Source organism: Phalacrocorax carbo, chromosome 7 (assembly GCF_963921805.1).
Source record: "Phalacrocorax carbo chromosome 7, bPhaCar2.1, whole genome shotgun sequence".
NCBI classification, from domain to species: domain Eukaryota; kingdom Metazoa; phylum Chordata; class Aves; order Suliformes; family Phalacrocoracidae; genus Phalacrocorax; species Phalacrocorax carbo.
The window spans coordinates 24,736,500-24,759,494 of NC_087519.1; positions in this window are offsets into that span (position 1 = coordinate 24,736,500).

Below are 22,995 nucleotides of genomic sequence, written 5' to 3' on the forward strand. Positions count from 1 at the left end.
TAGGGGGTAGATTGCACCCAGTGATTGATTTCTGAGTAAAGAAGCCAAAGGCTTTTTTCTACTAACCAACAATGTCATCAAGGGACTCTGTTCTTTGGCATAGAAAGTTTTGTAACTTCCCAGCCATACTATGTGCTCTCTCCTCTTCCATGTTATTTGTGGCTTGCATTTTCTTTTAGCAGTTATGATCCAGTGCAACTGGAGCAGCAGATATTAAACTTTTCATGTAGAGCTTTCACCTCCGTAAAAGAAAGAGTTGATGCTTTGAGAAGTTTCTCAATATTCATCAGTATCTTTCCTATTAAAGTTTAATTTTCCCCCCATTTTTAGAAGCAGCATTTACAGCGTTTGAAACAGCTCTGCTGGGAATTACAGCTCTCTTCAACATCAGTTTATTAGAATATGTGTGATTAGAATATTTCTGCTTTTCAACTCTTGAATGCTCACTTCAAATGCATGTATTTTGATGTAATTTGGTTTTGCACAACGAAAAACTCAGACACCTCCTCCACCGTGATCTTTATTTTTCTACCTCCATGCAAGGAAAAGCATTTAACTTTCAGAATATTGAAGAAAATACAATCTGACTTTTGTTCTCAATTTTCATTTTATGCTTTGCTATGTGAAATATAAATGCCATATAGCTAACAGAGTAATACAGCTGCTTTCCACAATTATAACCAATAGCATTCATCTTCTATGGAAGATATTCTATTCTCTCATTGTATAACACACCAAGAAAAGTGTAATTCTTTAAAAGGAGGAAGTGGGACCTTGTCCCTTGTAAGAGTTCTTGAAGAATATTGTCAGTTTAAAAAGCGAAGACATTTTTGGGGTGGTTTTCTTTAAAGAAGGAAGAACAAAGATGTTACAGGCCTGAAAAACTTCTTATGCTTAAAAAAAAAGGAATATGATGTTAAGAAATGCATGAATTTTTTGATAAGAAGATTGAGAGAGGTCTCCATGTTAGAATATATGCCTAGAGCTTATAGAATCATTAAGGTTGGAAAAGACCTCTAAGATCATCAACTGCGACCATCAACTCAACACCACCACGCCTCCTAAACCATGTCCTGAAGTGCCACATCTACACATTTTTTGAACACAAACCTTGGGTTTGTCTGATTAAATCTTTGGCTTTTTAACACTGACAGTTATGCCACGTAGTTAAAAAAAATCTAACAGTGTTTCTTATGCCCTATTAATTTTATTTTTCACCTTAGAAATACTTTTTAGCTGCTTTGAGATGAAACTGGCATTTAAGATGCAGTAAGTAATTTGAATTAACTTAAAAACTGTGTATTTTCAAAGACAATGTTAATGAAGGTTAGTAGCATATTGTTTTTAAACCAAGGTACTTGACAGTTGATTAGGGCAGTTCAGAACACACTGAAGTAAGTCTTTCTTAAAGTTAATGCTTAATTAGATGTCCTGGTTTCAGCTGGGATAGAGTTAAATTTCTTCCTAGTAGCCAGTATGGGACTATGTTTTGGATTTTTGCTGGAAACAGTGGGGATAATGTGGAGACGTTTTCGTTGTTGCTAAGTAGCACTTACACTGGTCAAGGACTTTTTCAGCTCCCCATGCTCTGCCGGGTGCACAAGAAGCCGGGAGGGGACACAGCGGGACAGCTGACCTGAACTGACCAAAGGGATATTCCATACCATATGACGTCATGCTCAGTATCTAAAGCTGGGGAAGAAGAAGGAAGGGGGGACATCGGGAGTGATGGTGGTTGTCTTCCCAAGTAACTGCTACGTGTGATGGAGCCCTGCTTTCCTGGAGACGGCTGAACACCTGCCTGCCCATGGGAACTAGTGAATGAATTCTTTGTTTTGCTTTGCTTCTGCACGCAGTTTTTGCACTAAACCTATTTATTTTGTTTTATTTTGTTTGCAGTTTGTACTAAGAAATTATAAATGAGTCCTTTCACAGTGTAAGCTATAAGGAGTCACAGGCTAAAATAAGCTTTACATTAGAAAGCCCAAAAGCAGCAGTAAGACCTCAGCAAGCAGCTGAATGAAGATTGTTCTACAAAAACTGATTCTTATGAGGCAAAGCAATATACTAACAGTATATCAAGAAACAGACATACCTTTTGCTGAGTGTCATGGTTTAGCCGGCAACTCAGCCCCACACAGTCACTCGCTCTCTCCCCCACCAGTGGGATGGGGGAAGAGAATCAGAAGGGTAACACTCATGGGTTGAGATAAGAACAGTTTAATAATTAAATTTTTTTTTAAAATGCAATGGAAAGGAAAACAATAAGAGGCACAAAACCCAGGGAAGCTGGAAAGGTACCCATCCACCACGGTGAAGAGAATTAACCCCTTCTCAGCCAAAAGCAGCACACTGAGGTATACTCCTCTAGACAAAAATAGATAATAGCCCATAAGTACTTTTGGGGAAGGAAACAAGTTCCTCTTGAGTTAAAGATTATTTTCTTGTTTTTTAAAGGCAGTTGGGGATTAATTTTTGTATGTGAGCTTAAGTTGGTCTCCCATTCCCTGGAGGAGATAGCCCTTCCTTCCTACATTTTGTCCTACTTCCCTCCCACCCCCAACCACAGAGCTCTTAACCACAACTTAAATGAGAGGGTGTGACTGTACTCTTTAATTAAATGATGGTACTGACATGAAAACAATTGTGACTTCATTCATAGTGCTCCTTACAGAAGCAAACACTGAGCTAAGCTATTACAGCCCTATTGCAAAGAAATCAAGGTAAAGTTACTGGTTCAACACAGTAGGAAGATAATTGTTCACACATCTGCCAAAACCAGTAAGTTCTATGCAAAATTCTCACCCAAAACATATACTTTGAAGACATACTAATGTGTTTAAATATAATATTAATAATGCTGTCATCACAGCATTGAACTTCAGGTGGTAGACAAATTTTTATGTTATTGTTGAAATAAGATATCATTGGCCTCTGTTCTTCAGTTCCATGTTTACAACTGGATTCTGTCCTCAGAAGTGCATAATTTCTTAGGTCATAGGGGAGTTTACTGCAATCACCTATCTGTGCGGCAATGGCCACCTGACTGTGCAAGAAGGCATCTGAAGCATGTACCAGCATTCCTTTCTCTCAATTGTCCTGTGGGTGTGGTAAGGAAGCAGAAGGGTTAGATGTAACTGCCTCACTGACTTGATGTTTGTGTATGTCACCACCTTCTGATTTTTTTTTATATTGGTGGAGTTAAAATCACACTTTATGTACAAACACAACTTCCAAGGAAATAAAATTCTGTTGGCTATTTTGCATTAGGCAGAACTGAAGAATTCAGCCTACTGGTAACATTTTGTATATGCAACTGTTTTATGGCCTAATGTGTATTGTTGCAAAACCCCAAAAGTGCATATCTTATAGTTTCCATGCGTAACTGACTCCCATGACAAAGGTCTCATGAGTTCTTGGCCAATTACTTTTTGTAACTGAAGAAGAATTTTCCCATTCACCACAAATGAATCAGGTTTTAGTGTTGGAGATTTAAGTCCCACTTTCTGCTGAAATCTGCTTGCAAGGTCTTTCACATTAATGCTGGTTTTGAAAATACACCTGAAGCTGTAACAGTTGTACTATTGATGGACCCAAATTAATCAGACATCCTTATTAACTTATTATTTTTAATGATATGTGGAAGATTTTCTCAGTAGTTTGGGCTGTTACTTGGGTTCACTCACTTTATGACCAAAGTGTACTGCTGAATCCCATGGCCCGCTCAGGTCTTGCTCAAGCATATCAGTTCTCAGAACATTCAAGTTGTTCATTTTATTTTCTGGGGTTTGTTCCAAATTCAGCATTGCTCTGCTTTAGAATAGGAGCTGAAGAGGTAGTATGTTAGCTTTTCCATTTCATATCTTAAGCAGCAGTATTTTTGCATTGCTTTTCCCTGGGCTGGGGCACACCCTTGATTTCCAATAAAAAGAGTTAATGCTGCAACAGGTGAGATTTTTAGACCCTCAGGTACAGTCCTGACAGTGCTGATTTTAATACACAGGTCACACAAAAAGGGAAACATTTAAGGGTATTTTAATTGTAAATCCATGGCTTGTTTTCTTTTAGGAGGAGCTTTAATTTACTTTCTGCTTTCGGTTTAGTACTTTTTGAAATTGCTTCACCTTGGTCTCTCTGCTTTCCTTCTTACAAATGATCACACAGGTTTAAAAGACTTTTATCGGACAGTATACCAACAGGAATTTGAATCATGTTTTGTTGCTTTGGAACAAGAACTGATATAACAGAAGTTTATGTGGTTTTGCATGAAATATCTACAGGCTTAAGGGTTTTTTGCCAATGCACAGCTTAATTTCAGGAAGTTGTACATCCTCAGGCAAACTTCTTACTTTTCTGCTTCAGTTGAGCGGGGACAGGAATTGAGTATTCTAATTCAGAAAAGCTTGCCATGCTACCATATTAGTCTGCAGCAGTCTGTAAGAGAGTGGGGCTTCCTATGTGTGGTAGGAGCAGGCAGAGTTTGTGTAGTAACAGCTCTGCCAGCCAATCAGCAGAGATGTTAAAGTGGAAGCATTTGCAGTACTTCCTCGGACTGATTTTTTGATATGCTTTTTCCTGATCCCCCTCCTCCACTGCAGGTGATTAATCCTACAGTTGTAACACCTGGAAAAAACTAACTGGACTAGGGTACATTCATGACATTAGCCAAGTACAAAATTCCACACATCCTTTCTGCAGAGGAAAGGGCTTGTTTCTCTGAAGTAATTGCTCTTCCAGTAATCTGACCAGCCCTCAGATTATACAAATCAAAACTATACTCAGGACAGTCAGGAGCAAGCTTAGCTCTTCAAGGAGAGTCATGCTTTGTATTGTCGTTGTTGGGCTCAGGAGTCTTCTGACTGAATCGTCTCTCTCCCACACAGCATTAAGCCATTTGCTAACAGCACCATCAGTCACCATTACTTTACTGCACAACACATATCAAGCAACAAACCTTGGTATTTATTTAGCATCAGGAGAACATTATTAAGAAGCATGTTTCTGTGAGTGTGTGTGTGCATGCGTGTGTGAGAGAGAGATAAGGCTGTGCATGTGCCTCTGGAGACTTTTTTGCAATGGCAATTGCTCTGCTGGGAGTTCTCCTTACTGTTACAAAATGGGCCAGAGGGCTGGAGTTGCCTGGCGGGGCTGATGCTGCCTAACGAGTGGGTATGAACAGGGCACAGGTGGCTTTGCAGTGGCTGCTGCACATCTGCAGTCCGTGAGAGTTCAGTCTCACAGCACATTTAATTTTAAAGCCTCACAGTGCTTCATTATTGCTGTGTCTCTGTTCATTGGGGGATCAGCCAGACACTGCAGGAGCTGATATTTCTCCTTCTGATGGATTAGGTTGACACAAGAGAAAAAAAGAAAATGGATGTCTTCTGTAGAAGTTTTTCTGGGAATTTCTGCAGGGCAGCTGCTGTTCCTGCTATTAGCACAGGCACCTGTGCTGGGCCTGTGTCTGGGGAGACAAACCCTGGGTGTCTCATCAGTACATCATTTCCCAGAGCAGGACCCAGGCCTGGGTCCTCTCCTCTGGCCATATGTGATCTCCCTGAAGACAGGCAGAAGCTTTCTCAAATGCATTCACTGAATAAGACCGCAGGTCATCTCTGTTTCATGAGTTTTTCAGTCCCTGAGCAGCTCAAAATCAGGCATCTGAGATACAAAACCCTGGCTGTGCTGAGGGGCTGATGAGTAGTGGGTCTCAATGGATTCAGGTGCTGGATGTATTGCTGTTCTATGACTAAACTTAGTGTGACCTCTAGACGTTTAGTACTTCTAAAACCTATGAGCCATTAACACCCTAGGAAGAAGAACATCCTAGGAGGATACATTTTGGTGCAGGTGGTGGAGGAGCCAATGAGGCAAGATGTGCTGCTCGACCTCATACTAATGAAAAAATAAGGGCTGGTTGAGGATGTGAGAGTTGGGGGTAGCCTGGGCTGCAGTGAGATGGTGGAGTTCAGGATCCTGTGTGGTAGAAGCAGGGCGACAAGTAGGATTACAACCCTGACTTCAAGAGAGCCAACTTTGGCCTCTTCAAAGACCTGCTTGGAGGAATTGGATGGGCTAGGGCTCTAGAAGGCGGGGGAGGTCAAAGAAAGCTGGACAGTATTCAAGGACCACTTCCTCCAAGCTCAAGATCAGTGCATCCCTATAAGGAAGAAGTCCGGCAGAGGAGCCAGGAGACCTACATGGATGACCAAAGAGCTTCTAGAGAAACTCAAATGGAAGAGGGAGGTTCACAGTATGTGGAAAAAGGGACTGGCCACTTGGAAGGAATATAGAAATGTTGTCAGGATATGCAGAGATGCAACGAGGAAGGCCAAGGCCCACTTGGACCTAAATCTGGCAATGCATGTTGTCATGGTTTCAGCTGCGATAGAGTTAATTTTCTTCACTCTAGCTGGTATAGTGCTGTGCTTTGAAATTAGCATGGAAAAAAACCTGTTGAGATAACACACAGATGTTTAGGCTGTTGCTGGGCAGCGCTGATACTAGTCAAGGACATGTCTAGCTTCCCATGCTCTGCTGGGTGCACAAGAAGCCGGGAGGGGAGGGGGCACAGCTAAGAGAGTGGATTCAAACTGACCAAAGGGATATTCCATATCATGTAACGTCATGCCCAGTATGCTACCTGGGAGGGGCTGGCCGGGGGAGGGAGGGGGCAATCGGGGCTCGGGGACGGGCAGCGTCGGTCGGCGGGTGGTGAGCGGTTGTATCGTTCGTGTTTCTGCGTTTTTGTTCCCTGTTTTCCCTTTCCTCCCTTTTCCCTTTTATTATATTAACCTTACTGTCATTATTATCATAATCATTTATCATCATTATTCCATTGTAGTTATTAAACTGTGCTTATCTCAACCCACAAGTTCTTTTGCTCGTCCGATTCTCTTCCCCATCCCACAGGGGTGGGGGGGGGGGGTGAGCGAGCGGCTGCGTGGTGTTCAGTTGCCAGCTGAGGCTGAACCACGACAGTCTATTTCTGGCGCCCAACGTGGGGCGAGAAGGGTTTGAGATAAGAACAGTTGCTGGTCACAGCATTGATTAATCTGCTCGCAGTATTAGCTTGTCCAGTCTTTACCATGCTGATTGTAAAGTACATGTTAAAACTTGCTGTTGGTTCTGTCAGCTGGCTGTGCTCTGCAGTGATTAGAGATATTTTGCCTAGGAGACTTGTTATTAAAACACTGGCCTTGACTGTTATCAGTTATTTAGGTTTTGCATGGAAGCCGTTACTGTACTACAGCTACCACCTCATGGAGGCAATTAGCAATTATACCTCCTCCTCTGAGGAGTTTTTTATGGAGGAAATACAGAATGGCACCGTAGCTAATATCTTATGTAATGTCTCCTCCCTCCTTACAACAACTTTTCAGTATCTTGAACATCCTTGTGTAGTTAAGATACATCTGTTGATATTGCTTTGGCAAGTGGTATCAGATCTGTCTAAGGTTAGTAAGCAAGTTAAGAATATAATCCAGAGATCTGTCCCAAGGCTTGATAGCTATGCGTGGCAGGGTATGTGGGAAAGTATGGGCAAATGCCTAAGACGGTGGGCACCCCCCATGGTGTGGGACTTCACCCCTGAACAAGTGCAGAATCCTGAAAAATTAGTAGAACATTTGGAGGAAATATGTTGTCACCCTGGCAATTCCAGAGACATACAGATCACTGCCATGTGCTGGGGTCTGGCTTATGCCTATCGAGCCCTATTTAACACTATTCAGTACCCCCAAGGGAAAGAGAAAGGAACTACTCCGACCCCCGTGACAAGTACTGCGGCCACCCAAACCCCCACGACAGACACTGCAGCTACTCCAACCCCAGCGACAAGCACTGCGGCCACCCAAACCGCCGTGACAGAGACTGCAGTTACTCCAACCCCGGTGATGAGCACTGTGGCCACCCAACCTGCCGCGACAGAGACTGCAGCTACTCCAACCCCGGTGATGAGCACGGCGGCCACCCAACCCGCCGCAACAGAGAATGCAGTTACTCCAACCCCGGTGACGAGCACTGCGGCCACCCAACCCGTTGCGACAGATACTGCAGCTGCTCCAACCCCGGTGATGAGCACGGCGGCCACCCAACCCATTGCGACAGATACTACAGCTGCTCCAACCCCGGTGATGAGCACGGCGGCCACTCAAACCCCCACGACAGGCACTGCAGCTACTCAAACCCCAGTGCCAAGCGTTGCAGCTGAACCAGAGGACCAACCTGTGCCAGTATCAGTCGCCCCTATACGCAAGAAGAAATCATGGAAGAGAAAGTCAACTCGTTTAGAAAGAGATTACGATGAACCAGGGCCATCACGAGAAGAGGAGGAGGAGGAGGAACCATGTGTACAAGAAACGGAAACTACCCGATCTCTATCCTTGAGTGAGTTGCGGGATATACGGAAAGATTTCGGGCGTCATTCAGGTGAGCACGTTATCACCTGGCTGCTCCGATGCTGGGATAATGGGGCCAGTAGTTTGGAATTAGAGGGGAAGGAAGCCAAACAACTGGGATCCCTCTCTAGGGAAGGGGGCATTGATAAAGCAATTGGAAAAGGAACACAAGCCCTCAGCCTCTGGAGGCGGCTCCTGGCCGCGGTGAGAGAGAGGTATCCCTTCAAAGAAGATATTGTATTTCGCCTAGGAAAATGGACGACCATGGAGAAAGGCGTTCAGCATCTAAGGGAATTAGCCGTGCTTGAGGTGGTTTATGGTGACCTGGACGATCAACGGTCCTCCAAAGATCCAGATGAAGCCGAGTGCACACGACCCATGTGGCGGAAGTTTGTACGGAGCGCACCATCCTCGTATGCAAACTCATTGGCAGTGATGTCCTGGAAAGATGACGAGACACCAACGGTGGCTGAGTTGATTGATAGACTCCGGGAATATGAAGCGAATCTCTCTTCCTCGCTCGTCTCTGCTGTTGAGAAACTGTCCCGAGAGTTCCAGCAACTCAAAGAAGATATGTCCTACTCCCCACCAGTACGGACCAGTATCTCAGCCATTAGGAGTAATCGTCCCTTGGCTCAAGAGAAGGGATACACACGACGGGGCACCCTATGGTTTTACCTGCGTGATCACGGAGAGGACATGAAGAAGTGGGATGGAAAACCTACCTCAGCCTTAGAGGCACGGGTACGTGAGCTGCAAGGGAGAACAATTACTCAGGGAAGTTTCTCCAGGAGAGCTGCTGCCCCAGTTTCCCGTAAGCAATTCTCTAGACAGAGGAGCAGAAGTGCTGATGGCCTGACTGATCTTAACAGAGACACCCGTGATTCATATCTACCGGAAGTGAGTGATGAATACTATGATCAGGACTAGGGGGGCCCTGCCTCCAGCCAGGTGGAGGAAAGGGATAACCGGGTTTACTGGACTGTGTGGATCCGATGGCCTGGCACATCTGACCCACAGGAATATAGAGCTTTAGTGGACACCGGTGCACAGTGTACCTTAATGCCATCAAACTATATAGGGGCGGAACCCATCAGCATTGCTGGAGTGACAGGGGGATCCCAAGAGCTAACTGTATTGGAGGCCGAAGTGAGCCTAACTGGCAATGAGTGGCAGAAGCACCCCATTGTGACTGGCCCCGAGGCTCCGTGCATCCTTGGCATAGACTATCTCAGGAGAGGGTATTTCAAGGACCCAAAAGGTTACAAGTGGGCTTTTGGTGTAGCTGCCTTGGAGACGGCGGAAATTAAACAGCTGTCTACTTTGCCTGGCCTCTCGAAGGACCCTTCTGTGGTGGGGTTGCTGAAGGTCAAAGAACAACAGGTGCCGATCGCCACCACAACAGTGCACCGACGGCAATATCGCACCAACAGAGACTCTCTGATCCCTATCCACGGGCTCATTCGTCGACTGGAGAGCCAAGGAGTCATCAGTAAAACCCACTCACCCTTTAACAGTCCCATATGGCCAGTCCGGAAGTCTAATGGAGAGTGGAGGCTAACGGTAGACTATCGTGGCCTGAATGAAGTCACTCCACCGTTGAGTGCTGCTGTGCCAGACATGCTAGAACTTCAATATGAACTGGAGTCCAAGGCAGCCAAGTGGTATGCCACAATCGATATCGCTAATGCATTCTTCTCAATCCCTCTGGCAGCAGAGTGCAGGCCACAGTTTGCTTTTACTTGGAGGGGGGTCCAGTACACCTGGAATCGACTGCCCCAGGGGTGGAAACACAGCCCTACCATTTGCCATGGACTGATCCATAATGCTTTGGAACAAGGTGGAGCTCCCGAACACCTACAATACATTGATGACATCATCGTGTGGGGCAATACAGCAGAAGAAGTTTTTGAGAAAGGGAAGGAAATAGTTCAAATCCTCCTGAAAGCTGGTTTCGCCATAAAACAAAGTAAAGTTAAGGGACCTGCACGAGAAATCCAGTTCTTAGGAATCAAATGGCAGGATGGTCGTCGTCAGATCCCCATGGATGTGATCAACAAAATAACAGCCATGTCTCCACCAACCAGCAAAAAGGAAACACAAGCTTTCTTGGGCGTTGTGGGTTTTTGGAGAATGCATATTCCACACTACAGCCTGATCGTAAGCCCCCTCCATCAAGTGACCCGGAAAAAGAATGATTTCAAATGGGGCCCTGAACAACAACAAGCCTTTGAACAGATTAAACGGGAAATAGTTCATGCAGTAGCTCTTGGGCCAGTCCGGGCAGGACAAGATATTAAAAATGTGCTCTACACCGCAGCCGGGGAGAATGGCCCTACCTGGAGCCTCTGGCAGAAAGCACCAGGGGAGACCCGAGGTCGACCCCTAGGGTTTTGGAGTCGGGGATACAGAGGGTCCGAAGCCCGCTATACTCCAACTGAAAAAGAGATATTGGCAGCATATGAAGGGGTTCGAGCTGCTTCAGAAGTGGTTGGTACTGAAGCACAGTTGCTCCTGGCACCCCGACTGCCAGTGCTGGGCTGGATGTTCAAAGGAAATGTCCCCTCTACACACCATGCAACTGATGCTACGTGGAGTAAATGGGTTGCACTGATCACCCAGCGGGCTCGAGTAGGAAACCCCAGTCGCCCAGGAATCTTGGAAGTGATTATGGACTGGCCAGAAGGCAAAGATTTTGGAATATCACCAGAGGAGGAGGTGGCACGTGCTGAAGAAGCCCCACTGTATAACACACTGCCAGAAGATGAGAAGCAATATGCCCTGTTTACTGATGGGTCCTGTCGCCTTGTGGGAAAGCACCGGAGATGGAAGGCTGCTGTATGGAGTCCTACACGACAAGTAGCAGAAACTGCTGAAGGAGAAGGCGAATCGAGCCAGTTTGCAGAAGTAAAGGCCATCCAGCTGGCCTTAGACATCGCTGAACAGGAAAAGTGGCCAGTGCTCTATCTCTATACTGATTCCTGGATGGTGGCAAATGCCCTGTGGGGCTGGCTACAGCAGTGGAAGCAAAGCAACTGGCAGCGCAGAGGCAAACCCATCTGGGCTGCCGCACTGTGGCAAGATATTGCTGCCCGGGTAGAGAACCTGGTTGTAAAGGTACGGCATGTGGATGCTCACGTCCCCAAGAGTCGGGCCACTGAAGAACATCGAAACAACCAGCAGGTAGATCAGGCTGCCAAGATTGAAGTGGCTGAGGTGGATCTGGACTGGCAGCATAAGGGTGAACTATTTCTAGCTCGGTGGGCCCATGACACCTCAGGCCATCAAGGGAGAGATGCAACATACAGGTGGGCTCGTGATCGAGGGGTGGACTTGACCATGGACGTTATTGCGCAGGTTATCCACGAATGTGAAACATATGCTGCAATCAAGCAAGCGAAGCGGGTAAAGCCTCTGTGGTATGGGGGACGATGGCTGAAATATAAATATGGGGAGGCCTGGCAAATTGACTATATCACACTCCCACAGACCCGCCAAGGCAAGCGCCATGTTCTCACCATGGTAGAAGCAACCACCGGCTGGCTGGAAACATATCCTGTCCCCCACGCCACTGCCCGGAACACTATCCTGGGTCTCGAAAAACAAGTCCTGTGGCGACATGGCACCCCAGAGAGAATTGAGTCAGATAATGGGACTCATTTCCGAAACAACCTTATAGACACCTGGGCCAAAGAGCACGGCATTGAGTGGGTGTATCACATCCCCTATCACGCACCAGCCTCTGGGAAAATCGAAAGATACAATGGACTATTAAAGATGACACTGAGAGCAATGGGGGGTGGAACATTTAAACACTGGGATACACATTTAGCAAAAGCCACCTGGTTAGTCAACACAAGGGGATCTGCCAGGCGAGCTGGCCCGGCCCAATCAGAATCCTTACGTACTGTGGAAGGGGATAGAGTCCCTGTAGTGCACATAAAAAATATGCTGGGCAAGACAGTCTGGGTTATTCCTACTTCCAGCAGAGGCAAACCCACTCGTGGGATTGCGTTTGCTCGAGGACCTGGGTGCACTTGGTGGGTGATGCGGGAGGATGGAGGAGTTCGGTGTGTACCCCAGGGGGATTTAATTCTGGGTGAAAACAGCCAATGAACTGAATAATATGCTGTTAATTGTAATATGATGTTGTATGTCATCACTACTATGGTTGCATCAGTGGAATGTTATCATGGTGGGAATCTCCCAATTAATGATAATAGCAAATGAACTTTCAATGGAACCGAGCAGAGTGCAGCAGTGAGAGAACACGAACTACCAGTGCAGCGGTGATGGAACAAGGACTGACATGCAACAACCTGACCCCACGCACACCGCCGCACCGAAGGACCCTTACAAGAGATGAAATCCAAAGTCATGGACTAAATGAACTCAATGGACATTTCAAAGGCATTCTACAGGGGTGTTCCATAAACTAGTGGAATGATAAATGAAAATCTGTATATATATATATTGTTAAAGGATAAGAAGATGGATAGGGATTATTGAAGTTGTACTGAATAGTATGGGACCTGAGCATGATGTCAATGATATGGAATAAGGGGTGGATACTGTCATGGTTTCAGCTGCGATAGAGTTAATTTTCTTCACTCTAGCTGGTATAGTGCTGTGCTTTGAAATTAGCATGGAAAAAAACCTGTTGAGATAACACACAGATGTTTAGGCTGTTGCTGGGCAGCGCTGATACTAGTCAAGGACATGTCTAGCTTCCCATGCTCTGCTGGGTGCACAAGAAGCCGGGAGGGGAGGGGGCACAGCTAAGAGAGTGGATTCAAACTGACCAAAGGGATATTCCATATCATGTAACGTCATGCCCAGTATGCTACCTGGGAGGGGCTGGCCGGGGGAGGGAGGGGGCAATCGGGGCTCGGGGACGGGCAGCGTCGGTCGGCGGGTGGTGAGCGGTTGTATCGTTCGTGTTTCTGCGTTTTTGTTCCCTGTTTTCCCTTTCCTCCCTTTTCCCTTTTATTATATTAACCTTACTGTCATTATTATCATAATCATTTATCATCATTATTCTATTGTAGTTATTAAACTGTGCTTATCTCAACCCACAAGTTCTTTTGCTCGTCCGATTCTCTTCCCCATCCCACAGGGGTGGGGGGGGGGGGTGAGCGAGCGGCTGCGTGGTGTTCAGTTGCCAGCTGAGGCTGAACCACGACACATGTCAAAGATAAGAAGGGTTTCTTTAAATACACCAGCAGGAAAAGGAAGACTGGGGATACAGTAGGCGCACTGCTGAACAAGGAAGGGGCCCCCATGACACAGGATCAGAGAAGATGGAGTTACTGAATGCCTTCTTTGCTTCGGTCTTTACTGCTAAGGCTGGCCCTCAGGCATCCCAGCCCTCAGAGAAGAGAGGACAAACTGGGACAAAGGAAGACTTACCATCAGTTGAGAAAGACTGGGTCAGAAGTCACCTCTGCAATCCATGGGCCCCGATGGGATGAACCCGTGAGTGCTGAAGGAGCTGTCAGATATTCTTGCCGAGCCACTCTCCATCATCTTTGAAAGGTCATGGAGGACAGGAGAGGTACCCAAGGACTGGAGGAAGGCAAATGTCACTCCAACCTTCAAAAAGGGCAAGAAGGAGGACCTGGGAAACGATAGGCCAGTCAGCCTCACCTCCATCCCCCGAAAGGTGATGGAGCCGTTCATCCCGGAGGTCATCTCCTGGCATGTAGAGGAAAAGAAGGTTATCAGAAGTAGTCAACATCGATTCAGCAAGGGAAGATCGTGCTTGACCTACCTGACAGCCTTCTACGATGGCGTGACTGGCTGGGTCAACAAAGGGAGAGCAGTGGATGTTGTTTACCTGGACTTCAGTAAGGCATTCGACACTGTCACCCATAGCATCCTGATAGCCAAGCTAAGGAAGTGTGGGTTGGATGAGTGGACAGTGAGGTGGACAGAGAACTGGCTCAACAACAGAACTCAGAGGGTCATGATCAATGGGACAGAGTCTGGTTGGAGACCTGTAAGTAGTGGTGCTCCCCAGGGGTCTGTGCTGGGTCCAGTCCTGTTCAACATATTCCTCAATGACCTGGATGATGGAATAGAGTGTACCCTCAGCAAGTTCACTGACAATACTGTCATGGTTTTTGCTGGGATAGAGTTAATTTTCTTCACTGCAGCTGACATAGCGCTGTGCTTTGGACTTAGTATGAAAGCAATGTTGAGATAACACACCGATGTTTTGGTTGTTGCTGGGTAGTGCTTGTACTAGTCAAGGACTCTTCTAGCTTCCCATGCTCTGCCTGGTGCACAAGAATTTGGGAGGGGAGGGGGAACAGCTAAGAGAGCGGATTCAAACTGGCCAAAGGGATACTCCATATCATGTAATGTCATGCTCAGTATGTTAACAGGGAGGAGCTGGCCGGGGGAGGGAAGCGGCAATTGTGGCTCGGGACGGGCAGCGTTGGTTGGCAGGTGGTGAGCGGTTGTATTATTTCTGGGTTTTTTTTCCCTTTTTCCCTCTTCCTTTTTATTATCATTATTGTTATTACTATAATAATAATCATTATTATAATTATTATTTTATTATTAAACTGTTCTTATCTCAACTCACAAGTTGGTTTTTTAACTTTTGCTCTTCCGATTCTCTCCCCCATCCCACAGGGGTGGGGGGAGTGAGCAAGTGGCTACATGGTGTCTAGTTGCCGACTGAGGGTGACCCACGACAGATACCAAGCTGGGAGGAGTGGCTGATACACCAGAAGGCTGTGCTGCCATCCAACCAGACCTGGACAGGCTGGAGAGCTGGGCCAAGGGGAAACTGATGAAATTCAACAAGAGCAAGTGCAAGGTCCTGCACCTGGGGAGGAACAAACCCATACTCCATTACAGGTTGGGGGCTGACCTACTGGAAAGCTGCTCTGTTGAGAAGGACCTGGGAGTGCTGGTGGACAGCAAGCTGACCCTGGGCCAGCACTGTGCCCTTGTGGCCAAGAAGGCCAATGGTATCCTGGAGTGCATCAAAAGGAGTGTGGCCAGCAGGTCGAGAGAGGTTATCCTCTCCCTCTGCTTGCCCTCTACTCTGCCATAGGGAGACCACATTTGGAGTACTGTGTCCAGTTTTGGGCCCCCCAGTTTAAGAAGGACTCGGAACTACTTGAACAAGCCCAGCGGAGAGCTACCAAAATGATCAGGGGACTGGAGCATCTCCCTTATGAGGAAAGGCTGAGAGGTTTGTTCTCCAGGTTTGTTCACCCTGGAGAAGAGAAGACTGAGGGGGGATCTCATCAACACCTACAAATATCTAAAGGGTGGGTGTCAGGACAATGGGACTAGACACTTTCCAACAGTGCCCAATTACAGGACAAGGGGCAATGGGCACAAGTTGGAACACAGAAGTTCCACTTAAATATGAGAAAAGACTTCCTTACTGTGAGGGTGACAGAGCAGTGGAAGGACCTGCCCAGGGAGGTTGTGGGATGTCCTTCCCTGGAGACATTCAAAACCTGCCTGGATGTGTTCCTGTGCCCTAGGTGTACCCTTCCAGAGGTCCCTTCCAACCCCTACCATTCTGTGATTCTGTGATTCTGCAATCCTTAGTAGTTGGCCTATGCTTCAAGCCAGAGTCAGGAGGCAAAATTCTACAAATTCCTCTTGTAGTTGAGGAAATATTTGGTTACAGTTAAAACGTGGATGAAATGGAATCTGTGCCACAGATAACATTAGTAACATTTACGACATTTTATGTTTTCATTTCATACTTTTTTCCATCCTTACCTTTTATCTCATTATTTTTACATAAATGCTTTTATTTTAACCGGTAAGTTGTTATTAACAGGTGCAGATTATTTTAAAAAAGCTAATACTTTGCTAGAGGTGTAAATTTTGTTTAATCTTTCTCTGCTGACAGTTTTAAAAGGTGGATATTTTCATTGTTCTGTGTTTACCACATTCCAAAAGGATCTGCAAAAAGCAGTGAGGGCCTAGTCCAAAAATGTCTGAGGCACATGAATTACAGTGTTGACTTTTCTTAAGGCAATGGCATCCAGAGGCTTGAAACTAAATTACTTCAGACTAGAAATTAGCACCGCAATGTTCATTAACTAAAGGAGTGGTTGCCCAGGGCATATGGTAGATTTTTCTAGTGCTAACTGATGACAAGGTACATCTTAAGTGGAAGGCAGGAATAGCTGGATCAAGTACAGTGGCATCTGTCATGCAAGAAGCCAGATGAGGTGACCACAGAGATCCTTCCTGACCTTAAAAGTCTGTGTCCTGGTTTCAGCTGGAATAGGGTTAAATTTCTTCCTAGTAGCTAGTATGGGACTATGTTTTGGATTTTTGCTGGAAACAGTGGGGATAATGTGGAGATGTTTTAGTTGTTGCTAAGTAGCACTTACACTGGTCAAGGACTTTTTCAGCTCCCCATGCTCTGCCGGGTGCACAAGAAGCTGGGAGGGGACACAGCGGGACAGCTGACCCGAACTGACCAAAGGGATATTCCATACCATATGACGTCATGCTCAGTATCTAAAGCTGGGGAAGAAGAAGGAAGGGGGGACATCGGGAGTGATGGTGGTTGTCTTCCCAAGTAACTGCTACGTGTGATGGAGCCCTGCTTTCCTGGAGATGGCTGAGCACTTGCCTGCCCATGGGAAGTAGTGAATGAATGCCTTGTTTTGCTTTGCTTCTGTGCGCAGCTTTTGCTTTACCTATTAAACTGTCTTTATCTCAAACCATGAGTTGTCTCACTTTTACTCTTCAGATTCTCTCCCCCGTCCCACCAGGGGGGGAGTGAGCGAGTGGCTGTGTGGTGCCTGGTTACTGACTGGGCCTAAACCATGACAGTCCGCTAATGCAGGGCTTCACCAGGGGCTTATCCTTTCATAAGGAAAGGGACAAAAGAAGAATTATAGGTCAGAGCCTTTTTGGTTTTGTGAGGTCAGTACCTGGGGGACTGGAGGGGAATGATAAATGAAGGCTGAACACTGGCATGGACCTTGAGTTATGTGTTGACCCAGCAAGATGTAATTTTGCATGATGAAAGGTGCTGGAGTACCCAGGAGCAACCTTCCTGCTCCTTCTCTGAGCTCTGAAATCCACAGCAGAGCTTTGTTGCAGGTCCCTTCCCAGGGCTCCTGCCCTGCCTGCTCTGTTGTGGGACGTTGCACCCAAGGCAGACCTGTGGCTGCCAGCCCTGCAGCAATCCTGCAGCGGGGCTGCATCATGCCCTCAGCTGCAGCCCTGGTTCTGTGGAGAACTGGGCCCCATGTGCAGTGGGGATGGGCATCACATGTATTCTGCAAGTCAACAGCATGGCCAGGGGACCAGGAACATCTGCTCCCACAGTTTGGGCACTGCTGTGGTGGTGAGGATGCAACAAGTCGGGCTGAGGAGGGGTTTGTGTTACTGGGGACCAGCTTTCCAGGAGTGCATTGCCTGCCACGCTGCTTTTTTGTCATTCAGCCCTGCTGAGCTTGAAGACCTAGAAGCTGGGAAGCTGATTTTTACTTTTTGCATCTCTCATGGAGGAGGGGATGGGCGTAATTGTGTGATGGTTTGATTTGTGCTTCTGCCTCTTGTGGAAGGGAGTGAAGGGGTCACATAACAAAAGCAGTAGCACCCTCCTGGCTGCAGGGTACACACCACGGTGGGATTGTCTCTTTTCTCCAGAGCTTGCCAGTATGTGGCATTAAACAAAGCTTTAGTGTGGGACAGGTCCCCGTGCTGAGGAGAGAGCGAAGAGGAATTTAATCCATCACTGGGATTACTCTGACCTGCCCCGGTGCTCAGAGATGTTGATGGTGGAGGAACGTGAACCAGACACCATATGCAGGATGCAGAAACTCAGCATTTCTTACCGCTGTTCAGACTGAAAGCATAGGAAGGAAAATGTGTGTGATCACTGCCTACCTCCTTTTTTTTTATTCCCCTTGTCCTCTTTTTTCTGAAGCATTTTTGTCACTTTTTTTTCCCCTCTCTCCTTTCCTTCTCTCACAGGCTTTGAAGTGGCATCATGGCAGATGAAGCAAGACTGGTGGCTTCATTTCCCTGCATGTGTTTTCTTCTGCTTGTGAACACCTTTTTGTGCTGTTTCCCTGTCAGATGGTGTCATACACAGGCCTGCTTGCTCAGGGCAGAGTTGACTCTACACTTTGCTCTGACTCTGTGATCCTGTATGCTATCTCTTCCTTGAATTCTGGACTTCATGGATATTGGGGAATTCTTGGTAAAGGTTTTATTAGCTCTGTGGTGACCTGAACTGTATCGGTTTTTAGACAGCCCATTGTGTTTGATGAGATGGCCCAGAGGGCTGAGTCTACTTTGTTGGTTGTTCTGGCATTAACATAAAGGGAAATTTCTGTTCCATCACCAATGCTGTCCAAAAGGTCTTGCACCATTTCTCAAAACAATGAGGGAACTTTGAGGTATATTCCTTCTGAGGTACAGGAAAGGGTGCACCTAGTTTACAAAGCGAATCTATCCTTACAGAATAGATTGGACAATTCTCAGAGAGTGAAAAAAACCATGATTAGCAGATGATGGCCCTAGAGTTACCATGAGGGCTGCTGTAACTGGAAGGGCTGCTGGAGATCCTGTAGTACCCATGGTTCATTGTTGTTTTTCCAGAGATGACAGGGTTTAGATAATTATTAATGGTGACAGCTGATTGAGCTGCCCTGTATTGATATGGTGTCTTTCTTCCAAAAGGAAGAGGAGGAAGATGGAATGGGAGAGTCAGTCCCATCCCACCTGAGGCCAGGATGGGTCCATGAGCAAACAGGAGGTGCAGCATGGGACTCAGGTACCCGAGGGCAGAAGGCAGAGCCCTGAGGGCGGGTGATGGGGGCCAGGTTGGCTGCGGCCAGAAAGGTTCTTTGTGACAGGTGGCACCAGCAACAAGGGACAGAGATAGAACAGGGCAGAATCCAGTCTGGCAAGGAGCCCCCAGGCATGGCCACCTCTGTCCCACCACCCCTCACAGGGCAGCCCCCAGCTGCAGGGCTGAGGCATTTCCTGAGGGTTGGCTTTGTTGAGGGAGGAAGAGGAAACCCTGAAAATCATCCCGGCTTTGTCCAGTGGCAAAGCAAAGGTATCTGTAGCCATTTCTATCTGGTCTGCCCCTGCATCCCTGCATCCCCATCCATGCAGGTCAGAGTGAGGGGCTAGGACCAGGCCAGACTGCAGGGTCCCCCCTCACCCCATTCCTCCCCACCTTCCTGTGGAATGGCACAGAAAAGCCCCCCAGCCATCCCACATGAGCCTGGGAAGAGGAGGCTGGAGTCACTCCAGCTCCTAGCTCTGGGCCACAGCCCAAAAAGGTGTGCAAGGTCCAGCTGCTGCCAGCTGGTGAGACAGCAGGCAGCATAGGATGGGCCAGGGGCTGCCAGCCTGGCCACCCTGCCCTGCCCTGCCCTGTGCACCTGACTCCCAGCCAGACTGGCTGGGGCCCCAGGGTGCAGTGGGAACCTGGCTTCTGCTTCCTGGGACAGGGACCATTCCTGCCCTCCAAGTGCCAGCACATTCCTTACTTGGGCATGTTTGTGGTCCCTCCCTGCACTGTGCTCCCCACACATGGCTGCCAGCCTCACTGAGTCCCACTCCCACAGCCCTGCCTCTCACCTCTGACGCTCTCTGATCATCTCTCTCCTCCCCAGTTTGCAGGAAGAGGCCCAGAAGCTGAGGTTTGCAGCCTGTCTGCACTACCTGCAGTGCTGCCAGCATGGACACCACCATGTGAGACACAGTGCATTTGTGCCAACTGCAGGGCACAGAGACAACTGAGGGAAGGGGTCATCCAGCCAGCCTGAGGGAGGGGCAGGAGTAGTGGGGCACTGGCACGCTAGTGAGAGCAGGAGAGGGGTTGGCCGGGCATGGAGGATGAGGGAACTCAAGGGCTGTGCACTGGCACAGGTTGCCCAGAGAGTTCATGGAGTTTCCATCCTTGGGCACAGTCAAAGCCATTTGAACATGCTCCTGGGCTGCCTGCTCTGGGTGGCCTGGCTGGAACAGGAGGGGCTTGGACCCAGTGACAGCAGACATCCTTCAGCTATCCTGTGTCTCTGTGATGGGCATAGCCCTTCCCACCATAGGGCTCTGGGGGCCACTGGGAAGCCCTGTGAGCTGGGTGCTGGGCAGGGAGAGGGTAGCTCTGGGTGTGGGTGCTGGGGCAGTGGCACCAGGCTCTGCCAGCCCTGCAGACTGCTTGCTGGGCAAGGGAAATTGCTGTGCCACATCCTGCTGTGTTCTCCAGGTGCTCCTGCAAGAGGAGCCCATGGCCTCCATGAGTATCCATCCCAGTCCCAGGCATGGCCTCTCCTGTGCCATATGGCCCAGACAGCACCAGCCCAGCTGTGAGGCGCCACCCACCCTGGAGGAGTCTTCCGGGCCCCTGCCCCGGGTCTGAGAGTGGAACAGAGAGCAGGGAGGGGGTGCTGCGGGGCTTTCCCCACAAATGCAGGGGCAGGAGATGGTGAAAGAGTCAGGCCTCATCAGCCAGGCCTGTTCTCTACCCTGGGTCAGCATCATGGAGGGCAGAGACACCTCCCTGCAGGGCTGTCCCACTCGGTGTGGTGAACAGCCCAGGTCTCCCACCCTGGGGGTGTGCCTCTTCCTTCCAGGGAATGAGGGTACTGCTGCAAGCCGCAGGGTCTGAAAACCTCCTCTCTCTCCTTGCAGCAGAGCGGGGCTGCTTCTGCAGGACAGAAAGCACAGCCTCCTCCACATCTGCTTCCGCAGCGTCTTCTGCTTCCCTCTGCAGGACAACTTGCAGGGCCTGGATGCTTTCCTCTGCACCAAGGCATGCACGGGTGAGTCACAGGCAGCCTGCCAGTCCCTGTGCAGCAGCTCCCAACCCTAAGGCCTCTTTCCTGGGCACTGCAGTGCTACAGGTGTGCCTCCTCAGGCAGAAAGAATTCATGCCAGTCTCCTGCAAGTGAGGCAGAGCCCTTAGGGAAGGGGTGCCCGAACTCTCCATCCTCCTTGCAGACATCTTCATGCTTTTCTCCCCAGATGCAAGCAGTTCAGTGGCCCCCCAGGACCCTGGAGCTTGGCTCCTCTTGCTGTATGGGCTGTATCCCAGAGGCCCCATCACAGGTCCCCAGGGAGGTGGTCACCCCAGAGGCTTGGGGTCCTTGGCAGAGGGCAGGCGGGTCATTTTTGGGGGAGCAACTGCAAGGGAGTAGAGGCTTCAGAAGGAGCAGGATCTGGTGAGCACTCCAGGGGATTTGTCTCCAGTGCTCTGAGGGACTTGAAAGTCCCATCCCAGGCACTGCCCCTGTGCAAGTATGGCTGGGCTGTGCTGAGCTTCCTCCCTAGGAGCAGCCACCAGGCACACCAACAGCTTTTCTCCTCCCAGCTCCTGCTGCCCTTCACCGAGTCCTAACCTGACAGAGCCCTGGGGTCCCGCTGTGACAATGTGGAAGGCAATGGTCTCTGAGCCCTAGGCTGCAGAGAACCTACTGGGGGAGCTGCTCAGTGTGCGGATGAACCAGTTGCTGTGCAAGACAACTACCTGCACCAAGGACAACCCATGCATCCTCGCCCTGGCCATGAGTTCCTGGAGGAGGCCTTGCTTGCCCTGGGGCTGCTTGTCCTCTCCCTATGTGCCCTGCTCTCCCATGTCCCCATGGCTTTGCTGGTGAGCCCTGCCTGCCAAGACCTTGCCCTCGTAACCTCCACACTGCCTGTCGAGAAGCCAGAGGGGAGGCTGGTGTTCAAGGAGAGGGTTTTCACCCACCTCATCGGTCACTGCTTGACAAAAAGGGACGTGTTTCACACAGTTAAGGAAAATGCTCATCCTGCTGCTTTACATCAGGGAGCCTCTGCAGGGTGCCAACAGTGACACTAGTGTGGCAGCCCCGCCTGTGCTCAGCAACATGCTACAGTTCCTGGAGGGGAAGACACCTAGTCTCATTGCTCTGGTGCTGTCTGACAGGCTCCTGCCACTCTTCAACAACATAAGGCTGACAAGAGAGCCTGGTGCCCTGTTAGCTGGGCTGCAGGGTGTGCACGTGGCACCAGCTCATGCCTGTGCCCTCGTGTGTCCCACTGCAGCCCCCATGCTCTGCCAGGAGACATTGTGCCCCACAGTCCCCAGACCACGGCCCTGCGCCAAAGCAGCCCCATCACTGTCCTTAGTGGCTCCATGCTGTTCCCACCACCACAGCACTCACTGTGGCTGGGGCTGAGAAAAGCGGTCAGAGCCAGGGGCAGGCCTGGGAGCAAGGGAGAGGCTGTGCCCCATGGATGCCCCTTTCTGTCCCCCCCATTTTGCCTGGGGGCAATGGAACATGTTTCCCCAGACAGGAGAGGCAAAAGAGCCTGGGGAAGCTGGTCTTGCTGCTGTAGGACAGCCCCAAGTTCCCCAGCTCCCTCCACACAGACTTGCCCTGGCTTGGCCTCCCTGCCATGGGGAAGACAACAATGGTGTGACCAGGCCTTGTGCTGCTGTGCCCTGGCCTTGTGCCAAGCCCTGTGGATGCACACCCTGCCCTGGCAGCATCGCCTCAGCCCTCCAGAGCAACTGCAGGGCCTCCCTCTCTGGCCCCCAGCCCTGGGGACCCCAGCACAGCCCCTGGGCTGACCTGCAGGACATGGCATGCCCGTTGTGGAGAGGGGC